At 46.7% G+C, this 13494-nt stretch overlaps 1 protein-coding gene across 1 annotated transcript in view; it reads left to right on the top strand.

The window, feature by feature from the left end:
- The first annotated feature begins 10810 nt into the window (after positions 1-10810).
- The window catches only part of Kank1 (KN motif and ankyrin repeat domains 1), a 184909-nt gene continuing 182225 nt past the window's right edge, over positions 10811-13494 (top strand). The window contains exon 1 of the mRNA XM_070035683.1: positions 10811-10860. The gene's annotated coding sequence lies outside the window, so the exon portion shown is untranslated. The remainder of the gene's footprint in view (positions 10861-13494) is intronic.

Here is a 13494-nt window from a genome sequence, read left to right as displayed (position 1 = left end):
CATTACTGGACCAAGAGGAATCCTTCAATCCTTACCTGCTTTATCACTCTTCTAGGTTAAAGGCATTCTTTATTTCTAGATCTGTTATTGTTTTCCTTCCCCCCCCCCCAATTTACTTTATTGTTATTGTGGAGGTGATATTCAGCAGGTTTCCTTTACATACATCTGTAAATAAGTACACTTTCTTTCACATAGTGTCATCTGTTCCAGCATTCTCTCCCATTTCTTCTCTCTCTCTCTCTATTGTTATTTTCTTGATATATTTAGTATATCTCCTCTCATTAGAAAAAAACAAATGGCAGTGAATATAATGTACAAGTTAATGAAAAGATAATTTTCCACAACTATCTTTTTGGGCAAAATCTTTCTCTCTTTCTTGTTTTTTTTTTTTCTTTTGCCAGTCCTGGGGCTTGAACTCAGGGCCTGGGCACTGTCCCTGGCTTCTTTTGTTCAAGGCTAGCACTTGACTACTTGAGCCATGGCGCCACTTCCAGCATTTCCTGTTTATGTGGTACTGAGGAATTGAACCCAGAGCTTCATGCATGCCAGGCAAGCACTCTACCACTAAGCCACATTCTCAGCCCTTGGGCAAAATCTTTACATAAATTTATTACATTTAAAGAGATATAACTGGAAAATAAATCTAATTTTCAACTGAGCAACTCTGAGAACAAAATATTTAACATGTTAAGCCCCTTTTGGTTATTTCATAGCTTCTGCATATTTTGATTGGTGAACATATATGATGTGTTGGGCACTTTTGTAAGTACTAGGACCATCAGCGAACAGCATAGCCCCAAATCTCTTTTACACAGACAAATACAGACATGCCAAGTGAATTAGTTAGGATATTGATATAAATGCTATGGGAAGAGAAAAGGAAAATACATATATAATGATATGTGAATGGCTTGGGTGGCAGTTTTTAATAGCATAGGACAGTGGCCCTGTCAAGGCAGCATTTGAGGAGGGAGAAATGACAGAATAGTGGTCATTGGCATTAACTGTCAATAAAGGCTTCTCTGTGCTTCCAGATCCATCTCTGTGAAATGACACAGCTGCCAGGTGTCCCTGTTTAAATTCATGAGGGTTGCATGAAAAATGCTGGCCATAGCACTCGGCATATAGAAAGTACTAACTACTTGTTGAAAAGCATAATACTTTGAAGGATTTGATACTGTGGGAAAACCTATTTTGAGGTATGTTTGTAATGTACACTTTGTAGTGAAAACATACTTTGTGTGTTTGTGTCTCTGAGCTTTATTGTTCAAGGATAGCACTCTACCACTTAAGCCACAGCTTCACCTCTGGTATTTTAGGGTTAATTGGAGAGAAGAGACTTCTGTTCAGGCTGGCTTTGACCTCAGATCTCAGCCTCTTAAGTAGCTAGGAGTGGAGGCTTGAAAATATACTCAAAATTTTTTGTGTATGCTGGTCCTGGGGCTTGAACTCAAGGCCTGGGCATTGTCCCTGTACTCTTTTTGCTCAAGGCTAGAACTCGACCACTTGAACCACAGTTCCACTTCCAACTTCTTTGATACATAATTGGAGATAAAAAGTTTCACAGCCAGACACTGGTGGCTCAGACCTCAGGAGGCTGAGATCTGAGGATCTTGGTTCAAAGCCAGCCTGGGCAGGAAAGTCTGTGAGACTCTTGTCTCCAATTAACTACCAGAAAACCAGAAGTGGCTCTGTGGCTTAAGTGGTAGAACGCTTGCCTTGAGCTGAAGAGCTCAGGGACAGCACGTAGGCCCAGAGTTCAAGCTCCATAACAGATAAAAAAAAATAAAAAAAGAAAGAAAGAAAGAAAGAAAAAAGAAAAAAGAAAGGTCTCACAAACTTTCCTGCCGGGATTTTGAACAGGCTTTGAACTGTGATCCTCAGATTTTAGCCTCCTAAGCAACTAGGATTGCAGGCATGAGCCACTAGTGCCTGACTTTGGACAAAAACCATATTGAAGCCTGGTAAGCAGCCTCCAAGCTGCTCCCCAGTGACCCTGTTTCTGAGTATTCACACCTTCTTGTAGTGTCTCCTCACATTGTGCCACGGTTGGTCTGTGTGACCATAGCATATGACAGAGGTGATAGTGTTATAAAAGACACTGCAGCTACCATTCCCTTGGCTTCCATTTTCTCTCTTGGGTTCTCTTGGCCCTTGGAAAGCCAGCTGTGAGCCCTTAGCAGCCTCATGGTGAGGCTCCTATGCAGAGGTTCACATGGTGAGACTTTTGTTAACATTTATGGGAGTCCAGGCTTTTTCTGGAGGTAGATCTACCAGCCCTGCCCAAACTGGCAGATGATAGAAGCTTCCACTGACTTTTCCACTGCAGTCTCATGAGAGACCTTGAGTCAGGAACATTTTAGCTAAGCAGTTAAGATTCTCAACCCTGAGGATTCTGTGAGATGATGGGTGTTTTCCAGAGCTGCTAAGTTCTGGGATCATTTGTTTTTGCACTAATAGATTATGTGCATGTCTAATTAACTTTGGAATGTAAAGAGTGTACCGGACCTAAATCTAGTTCTATAACTTTTTTTTTTTCTGCTCTTGACATGCCTGGGGTCTGAATTTAAGCCTTGTGCTTGCTAGGCAGGAACTCTACATGCCCAGGCCAACTTTTGATTTATTTTTTGGTGGTATTGGAGTTTGAACTCAGGGCCTCATACTTTATATATCTGAACCACCCCTCCTTTTTTTGCTGGTTATGTTTGAGATAGGCTCTTGTTTCCTGCCAGGGGATATGTCTGGATCATGATTCACCTGTTTTAGGTTTTTCATCCTTGCTGGGATGAAAGGTTCAAGCCTTTGTGTCCAGCTTCTCTTGGCTAAGATGAAGTCTTACAGATTTTTCTGCTAAGATTGTGGCCTGAAACTGCATTCCTCCCACTCTTAGCCTACCAAGTAGCTGGGATTATAGGTATGAGCCACCAGCACCTGACTCTTACTTTTGATATTTAAAGATCATTGGTAGTTACCATGCTTGGTAGTTTCAAGCATTCTTTTTTTCTTTTTCTTTTTTTCCCCTGAACTCAGGGTCCAGCTACTCTTCCTGAGCTTTTATGCTCAAGGCTAGAGCTCTACCATTTTGAGCCACAGCTCTACTTTGGGCTTTTTCTGAGTAGTTAATTGGAGATAAGAGTCTCACAGACTTTCCTGCCTGGGCTGGCTTTGAACTGTGATCCTCAGATCCCAGCCTCCTGAATAGGTAGGATTATAGGTGTGACCCACTGGTGCCCGACTAAGCATGCATTTTTATATGATTGTTATAAGTATATATACTGTACTTTTTATCTGATTTTTTTCCATTATAATTATTTCATATATACCAATGGAATGTGTTCAGATTGGACCTTGAATGCCCCCCCTAGCCTCATGTATTGATAGTTTGGTCTCCAATTCACAGAGCTCTTGGGAGGAGATTATGGAAACTGTTGGTGTGGGGCCTAGTTGTAAGAAGTAGGTAAGCCAGTGGAGATGTGCTCTTGAAGGGGACACTGATAAACTACTCTCTCCCTGCTTACTGGCCACCGTGAGGTGAGCAGCTTTATTCCACTACGTTCCCCAGCTTTATTCCACTTCGTTCCCCACCATGATGCTCTGCCTCACCCCTGCCTCAAGGCCACGTGATCATCCACTGAAATTTTGGAAACTATGAGCTAAAATAAATCGTTCCTCCTTTAAGCTGATATTCTCAGGTATTTTGTCACAATGATGGAAAGCTCATCAACACAAAAGTGCAAGATTCTTAGCCTTTGTATGGGTTGTGTAATGTGCTGCCCAATTGCTCTACAACACACCCCATCCACATTTCCTATGGTACATTTGAATTAATTCCAGGTCTTGAAAATAATTGTCACAATAAAAATTTTTAATAAATTAACAACAACAACAAAAATACCTGCTGCGCAATGGTGGCTCACATCTGTATTCTTAGCAACTCAGGAGACTGAGACTTGAGAATTGTGGTTCAAAGCCAGCCTAATCTCCAAATAACCACCAGAAAACAGGACGTGACATTGAGGCTCACAGTGGTAGAGTGCTAGCCTTGAGCAAAAAAGCTCAGGGACAGTGCCCAGGCCCTGAGTTCAAGCTCCACGACTGACCCCGAAAACCCCAAACTCTGCAGATTAGCAGAGTTTAGAGTTAGAACCATGTACTGAGAGTTAACAAGATTAAGTCCTTTAGATACATCAAACCCAGACAGTTCAGAGGAGCATGTCCTCGTAATACTCACAGACTATGAACAAATATTGGACATGTGCCAAGATTAGATAAGTGAATGACCTTTTGGATGACCTAAGGCAGCCAGTGGAAGGCACTGGGTGAATTTATTTGTTTAGATAATAATAGTCCTCTGGGACTCTGTGCTTCCTAGAGTAATACTTGAGTGGCTGTAGACAATAAAACCTTGGGGGAATCCTATGCATAACTGCCTTGTCTTTGAGTGTCAACACACTCAGATACTCTGAACTGAAGTCATTGTCCCCAGCAGTGAGTTTCTGCTCCCTCCCCTTTCACCATTCTCTTCCCCACCTCGGCCTGTGCTAGTCACTCTCCCAGTGTATCTGTAATGAAAAAAAAAAGATGACAACCCTTCTGTGTTGAAATTCAGTACTATGTTATACATACCAGGCCTCCTTTGAGTGTAGCATTCATGAAAAGGGCCTTATGCAACCAGATTCTAAGAGTCAAGATCTGTCTTTCTTCTGGCTTTCTCAGCTTCATTGGTTCTGGTTCTCCACCTTTAGCTTTGTCCAGATGAGGTACTGAGGACCAGTAGGTAAGGATGCCATTATTCACACTTAATAAATATTCTCATGGGGCGCTGGTGGCTCATGGCTGTAATCCTAGCTACTCAGAAGGCTGAGATCTGTGGATCACAGTTTGAAGCCAGCTGGAGCAGGTAAGTCTGTGAGACTCTTTATCTCCAATTAGCCACTAGAAAACTAGAAGTGAAGCTGTGGGTCAAAGTGGTAGAGCTCTAGCCTTGAGCTGAAAAAGATCAGGGACAGAACCCAGGCCCTGAGTTCAAGCCCCATGACTGACCAAAATAATATTTGTTTTCTCAGCTGCCAGACACTGGTGGCTCACATCTGTAATGCTAGTGACTCAGGAGGTTGAGCTCTGAGGCTCTTGGGTCAAAACCATCTGGGCAGAAAAGTCCATGATACTTATTTCCCATTAATCATCTGAAAACTGGAAGTAGCACTATGGCTCAAAGTGGTAGAGCACTAGCCTTGGGCAAAAGAACTCAGGGACAGTGCCCAGGCCTTGAGTTCAAGCCCTAGGGCCTCAAAAATTTTTTTAAATACATGCATATATATATATATATATGTATATATGTATATTCAGCTGAAGCAAGCTACATGAAATACACCAAGGGCATTACACATGACTAATTCTATAACTTCATTTCAGGTCCATGGATATGTCCTTGCCTTGAGACTAGGGGGGGTGGGGAGGGTGGAGTGGAGGCGGGGTGGTTACTCTGCACAGTAACAAGTAGCATTGACATTAGCATTCCTTATTAGGTTTCAGCTGCAATCATCCTCACAGGAATGTGGCAGCCTTGTGCTCCCCTCCATGATTCCAAGTCCCATGGAAGACTTGTTTGCTCCATCATTCTGCTTCCCTCAGAGAACCTTCAACTAAAGGTTTGTTTGATGGAGAGGCTCTGGGCTCAAAAGAGGCCTCCATTGTTTGGAAGCTACTGGGTCAGAGAATGGAGCTGTGAGGTCTTGATCAAAACAGATCACTGGGTTGGGGTTTCCTTGCCAAGAGAGAGGAGGCTGCAGGGACAGTGACTCTGTTCAACGTGGGAGCCCTGACATAATTAAAAACAAACAGAAAACCAGAACAACCACCACGAATGCACACCCTGTCCCAGTGAAAGTGATCTGGGCAGAGACCTGGCTGTGCTCTGCCACTGAGTACCATGGCTTCCTGCGGATGCCAAAGCCTCCCTCAACCCCCATCATCTTCATCCTCAGACTGGTGCTAATAATCGTGACTACTTACCACTTAGGAGAAGTAAACTGATTCCGGAAATGCTCTTAGTACAGTGCTTGTGGTACATAAAAGCAAGTGTAAGCAATTACTAAAATTACATTATTGTTTTAATGATAATAACACTGTACCATTTAGACCAAACTCTGTATATGTTGGGGTGTGTGTATGTGTGTGTTTGTGTGTGTATACAGAGGCAGAGTAGGCTCTCAAAAATATTTGATAAATAAATAATATTCCAAGTAAAGCAGGCCTGCTTGTATACCTAATCCCTTCATTTAGGATCCTGGTGTAGAGTATCATACATCTTTTGAATGCTCTATAAATATTTTATAACAGCCACAATGATATAATGATTCTAATTATGAATAAGAGAACTCTTAGCACGAGGGTTTAAACTCAAGGCCTAGGTGTTGTCCTTGAGCTTCTTTTGCTCAAGGTTAGAGCTCTACCACTAGAATCACAGATCCAAATATGGATTTTTTTTTTGGTGGGGGGTAAATTATTGGAGAAAGGAGTACCATGGATTTTCCTGTCCAGGCTGGCTTTGACCTATGATCCTCAGATCTCAGTCTCCTGATTAACTAGGCTTACAGGCATGAGTCACTGGTCCCCAGCTAGCAAAATATTATTTTTTTAATCTGTATGTAGCCTGGGGCCAGCGGCTGTTAGTTACTTAAGAGCCTGAGATATGAGGATCACAGTTCAAAGCTGGCCAGGAAAGTCCCTGAAACTCTTATCACCAATTAACACCGGGAAATCAGAAGTAGCACTGTAGTAGAGTGCTAGCCTTGAGCAAGTAAGCTCAGTGATAGCGCCCAGGCCCTGAGTTCAAAAAATCTGCATGTAAGTGGACTGACAGAGCAAACCCTGTGTTGTTTAAGGTTCTACTGTATTTTCTGATTTTAGCTCTTACAAAATAGGAAAAGTAAAAATTGACAGTTCCAAGGGGTCCAATTGAACATCTGGTATTCTGTTTATGGGAAATGGAAAAGACTATAATACCCAACTATGCAACAAGAGAGGCCAAGACAACAAACTACCTTCTACCCTCTTATAAAACAACCTTCCTTCAAAGCTCTATAGAAAGTGAGACAGCCAAAACGTACTGACTGGTAGACTGTTCAGACATCTTGTGTCGATAAAAATTGAGAAATAGAAAACAACCTAGTTCCTGCAGACTTCAACAGAATGTTTCCAAATAGAGTTGGAGCAACATTGGCAGATATAAATAAAATCCTAGACCACTGTCAGCAACAAGTTCATTCTTCACAAAACAGTTGATCACAGCTTATGACTTTAGGATCCCCAAAGTCCCAAATTCAATCTGTGTCTGGGATCCATCTGCTCAAATGACTCAACAAATAGCCAAATGTCTCAACAAAATGGCTGAGGCACATCTTCAATGTCAATTTCACAAGTACCTCTGTCTCCCCCCTAAATCAGATAAGATCATATCAAGATACTCAGGACCAACAAGAAATTTTACTTAGAGAAAAAAATAGTATGGAATAGACCACCTTATACTTAGAAACTAAACTATTGGCTACATTTTATAGCTAAGGATATGTGCTTTAAAAAAAAAAAAGTGTGTTTATAAGGACCAGAAGTTCAAGTGGACTGGCTCAATGAGTCACCAAAATTATCAGTTCTTTTATAAAACTCAGTTTGGGAAATCTGTTCCTAGTAACCTGACTGATAATATGGTTCATCATTCTCAGATATAGGTATTAACACATACATACATACATACAGAAATTCCTTGATATGATGAGAACTTATCTCACTATTGAGATGTCTTTATGTAAACACAAGGGCTTCTATATTGACATGTTTGATGATGTTTTGCTTCAAAGAAGAGTTTCCCTTAGTAAACTATTTTTTTAAAATGTTGCTGTTAGCTGGGAAGGTGGCTCAGTGGTAGAGCGCTTACCTTGCATGCATGAGGCCCTGGGTTCGATTCCTCAGCACCACATAAGCAGAAAAAAAAAGCCGGAAGTGGGCGCTAGGGCTCAAGTGGTAGAGCGCTCGCCTTGAGCTGAAGAGCTGAGGGACAGTGCCCAGGCCCAGAGGGGGGAGGGGGGAAATGTTGCTGTTGTCACTGCCCACCAGTATACTTCCTTCATCAATAAATGGTATAATTGAGGAGAGAGGAGTGCAAAGTACTAATATACAATATGGTCTGGTTTCTATGACTAAGTAAAAGAAGCCATGACAAAAACTGCATATTGTTACACTTCTATTTATATCAAATGTACAGAGCAGGCAAATCCATAGAGACGGGATGTGAATAGTTGAGTGGTTGTCAGGAGGTGGGGCGGAGAGTGGTGCTGACTGCTAATGGGTATAGGTTTTCTTAGTGGGACGATGATCTGGCCCTGGGATGTGTTAATGGCTTTGAATATATATATATATATATATATATATATATATATATATTTGAAAATATATAAATAATCACTGAATTTGCACTTTAAATTATATAGTGTGTAAATTGTCTCTTAGTTGTTTTTTTTTTTTTTTTTTGGTTGTTGGTGGTGGTCGTGAGACTTGAACTCTGGGCCTGGGTGCTGTCCCTCAGCTTTTCAGCTCAAGGCGATCACTCTACCACTGGAGCCACAGCGCCACTTCTGTTTTTATGGTGGTTCACTGGAGATCAGAGTCTCAAGGGCTTTCCTGCCAGGGCTGGCTTTGAACTGGGATCCTCAGATCTCAGCCTCCTGTGTAGCTAAGATTACAGGCGTGAACCACCAGTGCCCAGCTTGTCTCTTAGTTTTTTTTTTAAAGTGACTACATCTAAAAATTTAAAGCCAGTATAAACTCTAAAGTCGCTAGTTTTTTAAAATATATATTTTAAATAGGCTTGCCTCCTTTTGAGCCCTACAAAAATGTAGGGCTGAAAATTCTGGAGTAAGGACACTTTGTGTGTGGAGGAGGGAGGGCAGGTTCTAGGTCTTTATTCTCTCTAAGCTTTTGTGCTCAAGGCTGGTGCTCTGCCACAGTTGAGCCACAGTTCCACTTCCAGCTTTTTGGTGGCTAATTGGAGGTAAGCGTCTCACGGACGTTCCTGCCACCGCTGGCTTCAGCCTGCAATCTTCAGACCTCCGTCTCCTGAGTAGCTAGCATTACAGGACTGAGTCACTAATACTTGCTTGGCGGCCACTATTTTTTTTTTTAGTGCAGGAACGTTCCAGCCCGTTTGATTCTCCACGTCTCACAATGGGAATTAATTTCCCTTTCCCTAGAATCGTGGATTTTAGACAACAGCTGCTGGATCCAAATGCCCTCTTATACAGATGACCAAACCCACGCCCAGAGGGGAGTTTGCAAATTGGCTGAGGACTGGGATTTCTCGCCAGACTTACTTTGGGCTGCCCTTTGCTTATCTTAACAGTCAGGGTCCATCAGCTTCAGGAATTCGCAGGTGTGCTTCCCGGTGAATTGTAAAGGAGGAGTGATTCACAGCCCCTTCTCCCCAGGGGTGAGCATTACCCTTCCTGACTTCGTGGTGGTTCTTCCCTTAACCACACTTACAAAAAGACGTGTGTGTGTGTGTGTGTGTGTGTGTGTGTGTGTGTGTGTGTGTAAGAGTGTGTGTGTAAGATCCTCTGATGCACTTGGCTGGGCGGGAGGGCTCTGAGAACCCTTAACCCTTAACCACACTTACAAAAAGACGTGTGTGTGTGTGTATGTGTGTGTGTGTGTGTGTGTAAGATCCTCTGATGCACTTGGCTGGGCGGGAGGGCTCTGAGAACCCTGCCTCCCTACGAGGAGCAATGATCGGAGTTCTGGCATATCTGTCCTGGATTTTATAGAGTAAACCCTCCAGTCCTGTTGATCGAAGCCAATCCCAATTTCAAAACCTCAACCCTGCGATCTTTACACCTCTCGATCCACGGCGGCAGGGCAGACTCCAGCGTTCAGAGCTGGAGCCACTTCCCAGTTGCATCCGAGACTCTCCAGCGCGAGTCCCTGGGACACGTTGCACCCTCTGCGCACCAGGACTCTGTCCGCGGAGGATCGCGGAACGCACCACGGACGGCTGGGTGTCCCCGGCGTCGGGGGGTTTGGGACGCCCCGATGCTGGTCCTGCAGACCTCCGCTCGGGGTCTTCCTCCCGCGGGAGGCAGGAAGCTTCGGTAGCCCGGAGGGCCCGGCAGGGCCGGTCTTGGGCGTGTTAGCTGTGCCGCGGCGAGAGCCCAGCTCCCTTCCCGGTGTGAGATGAGAACCCAAACGTGGGGGATGGGTTTCACTCGGGGGGGGGGGAATGGGGTAGGGTAGCGAGTGCGTGCAAGCCGGGGGGGGGGGGTGGCCCGAGGCCGCCGAGCACCGAGAGGTGTGCAAAAGTGCCAGGCACCGCGCAGGCGCACTGAGGCAGGCTCGCCCGCCCGTCTGCTTTGCCAGTACAAAGACCAGGCTTCCTCCAGGTCCGATCCACACTTCCCGCTCGCTCAGCTGCGATCCGGGGAGCAGCTACGGTCGTCTCCCACTCGGGGTCTCCCCTGGCTGCTTCTCCATCCTTCGCCGAGGCTGCTGGGTCAGTCCCGGGCAGCCACGAGATTCGGGGGTTTAATTCCGGCGCTGCCCGGGGCGGCAGGCTCCGCCCCCTCAATACGGCCCCGCCCCCCAAGGCTCCGCTCCATGCGCCCACGCCCCTCCGTGTGGCCACGCCCCTCCGTGTGGCCACGCCCCTCCATATGGTTCAGCTCCCGAGGTCTCTCCGCCCCTCCAGGTGGCCCCGCCCCTTGGTGTGGCCCCGCCCCCAGGCTCGCCCCGCCCCCTCCGGATCGGGGAGCCGCGGCCGAGCAGCCTGGGAGCTTCCAGCCCCGCGCGGCAGGTTGGGATCAGCGGCTGGAGGTGAGTGACGCCTGGGGCTGCGCTGCACCCCTTTCCTTGGCAGGTGAGGCCCGGGGCGCGCAGGCTCTCACCCTGGCCCCGGGCCGGCCCCCGCAGCCAGCCGGGCAAACTTGGCGCGCACGGGGGGCGGGGGCGCTCCGGGACGGTGGCCCCGGGCCGTCCCGGGGGCTCCCTCCGGCGGGACGGGGTCACCCCGCGGTCAGGGAGGGGGCCCCAGACGTGGCCTCGCCGGGGTGGCAGCCCCCCTCGTTTGGCGATGCGGGGAGCGGGTCTGTCTCGGAGCAAGCGCAGTGCCCCAGACTCGGGGCAGCGCGCGGGAGGGCGCGGGCGCCTCCTGACCCCGCACCGGCGCGATCGCCGCCCCCCCGGGGCCCCCGGAGCCGGGGACCTCTCTCGGTGGAGGTCGGTGGTCGGCTCCGCGAGGGGGCCGCGGCGGTGGCTCGGGATGGCTCTAGCCGCCGTCCTGGAGCGGCAGGTGGCCGGCCCCGGCCGGGTCTCCGGGAGCAGCGACTCCGAGATGGCTCCGGCCCGGGTGGCCGGAGGTGGGGGAGGGGCGTGGCCGCTGGCGGCGCTCGGGTCTTTGGGGACCCCCCCTCCCCGACACCTGGCTGGGTTTGGGCGTCCTTGTGCGGACTGGATCCCTGGACGGCCCCAGTTCTGGTCACTTGGGCAGAGAACGCGGGGAGCTCTGCGCTCCCTCCCTGCTGCCCGCCCGCTTGACTGATTGGCTTGCTGCCCCCCTCCCCCTCTCGGTCCCCCTCCTCCTCTCCTGGTTTCCCCAGGAACTTTCCTAGGCAACTTTCTCCTGGTCGATCCTGCGGGTTAGGAAGTGCTGAGCTGCACCGGGGCTGAACCGGTGCAAGCTTTGGTCTTGTGAACGCTAGCCACCGTGAATGGCGTGCCCCCCCCCCGCAGCCCCCGCCACCTTCCCCGCATCACTGGCCTTCTGCACGTCGTGCCCACCCAGAGTCGTATTCATTAATGAATTAGCCTGTAGGACCCAGATTCTCAAAGACGAGCCAGAAAGTTAATCATCTCTGGCCCCAACTTCATCCTCCTTCCCCATCCCCCACCCCAGTTTTTGAGCTGAGTGGAAATCAGGACTTCTTCCTTGCTTATTTTCAGTTTGATAAGTTCATGCAATTTGACTTTTAGATGGCCCTCGGTTGTTTAATCTTCTGTCTCTGCTTACATGCAAGTCTCTGCTAAAGTGTTGGACACGTTGCCGTTTTATTTAAAAATTGGAGATGTAATAATAAACATACAGACTGCCCTCTTAAAGTGCATGATTCAGTCCAAAGTTAGAGAATCATCACATCTAATTCATCATACTTTGATTACTCCCCTCCACCCCAAAGAAAGCAACCTCACCACCTTCACGAATCCATTCCCCCCCTTTCTGCTTCCCTGATTTTAAAGTAGCTACTTGGGAGAGAGACCGAAGGATAATTTCTCCCTTAAAGATAACACAAATTCGAACTACTTGAGAGGCTGAGGAAATAGGGGATAGAAAGCTCAGCAGTTGGGGGAGGGAATTCCAGAGATCTTTCCTCTACCAGACACTGGGCTAGATACATTGCACCTGTCATCCTAGCAACAATGGGAAAAGTGCAGATCAGGTTATAGTTCCTTCATAAAGTGAGACCCCAGCTCAAAATAACTAACACAAAAAGGGGCTTCAGCAGAAAGGCTTAAGTCATGGAACACCAGCTGAGCAAGTTTCAAGGCCTGGAGTTCAAGTCCAAACACCGCAAAAACAACACAAGATACCCCACCATAACAATGACACATACAAAATTAGAACTGCATTTTATTCCCCAGGAGCTGGGGGGGGGGGGATGCATCTGTAAACAGGTGGGCTTTTCTCTCTCCTTTGGCATGATCCCATGGCTTCAAGCATAATTAGACAAACTTCTACCATCTGCCCTTAAAAGTAGTTTGTGTTTTTAAAGAAGTATTGACACATTTCAGACCAGGTTCATTTAATGAGTATCAACATATGTTCACAGATAGTCCCAGGTGTTGATGATGCTCATGCCTTAACCTACTCACCTGAGAAGCAGAGGAGAGAAAGGTCTGGGTGGAGGGCATACAAGGAATTGGGGAGGATGAGTGCTTGTGGGACTTAGGCTGTTTGCGAACTGTAAGAACAGATTTAAAAGCAGTTACAAGGGAAGACAGTTTGCCTGGCTTTTGTTGGGTTATTGGTCTATAGTTTTAAAATCAGTTTTAGTGAGCAGAATTGAGGCTTTCCAAATTACGCATCCATTACTGCATTTCTCATGCACCCCCGTTCATTTGTTTCAAGCATTACAGGAAATTTTATGCCTGTTGCATAGGCAACTTGGTTGCTGTCACCTCCTTTTTTAAAGTACATCTCAAAACTTGAAATCTACCAAATGTACGAGTACACAACACAAGTTGTCACAAAGTAAATCTAAACCTGTATACAGATCAAGAAACATTCAGCATTGCAGAAAACCCCCTTAACTTGCTTTGTAATCATCTGCACATAACCCCTTTGCCAGCCAGAGGTAAGTTTCACATGTTTTCATGCTGTATCTACCTGGAGTCACATGCTATATAATTTTGTATCTGGTTTCTTTAAGCTATGTTTATGACTCTTGTGTTGGC

Source organism: Dipodomys merriami, unplaced genomic scaffold, assembly GCF_024711535.1.
Source record: "Dipodomys merriami isolate MVZ:Mamm:240054 unplaced genomic scaffold, mDipMer1.0.p SCAF_26, whole genome shotgun sequence".
NCBI lineage: Eukaryota > Metazoa > Chordata > Mammalia > Rodentia > Heteromyidae > Dipodomys > Dipodomys merriami.
This window is presented reverse-complemented; position numbering and strand designations above follow the sequence as displayed.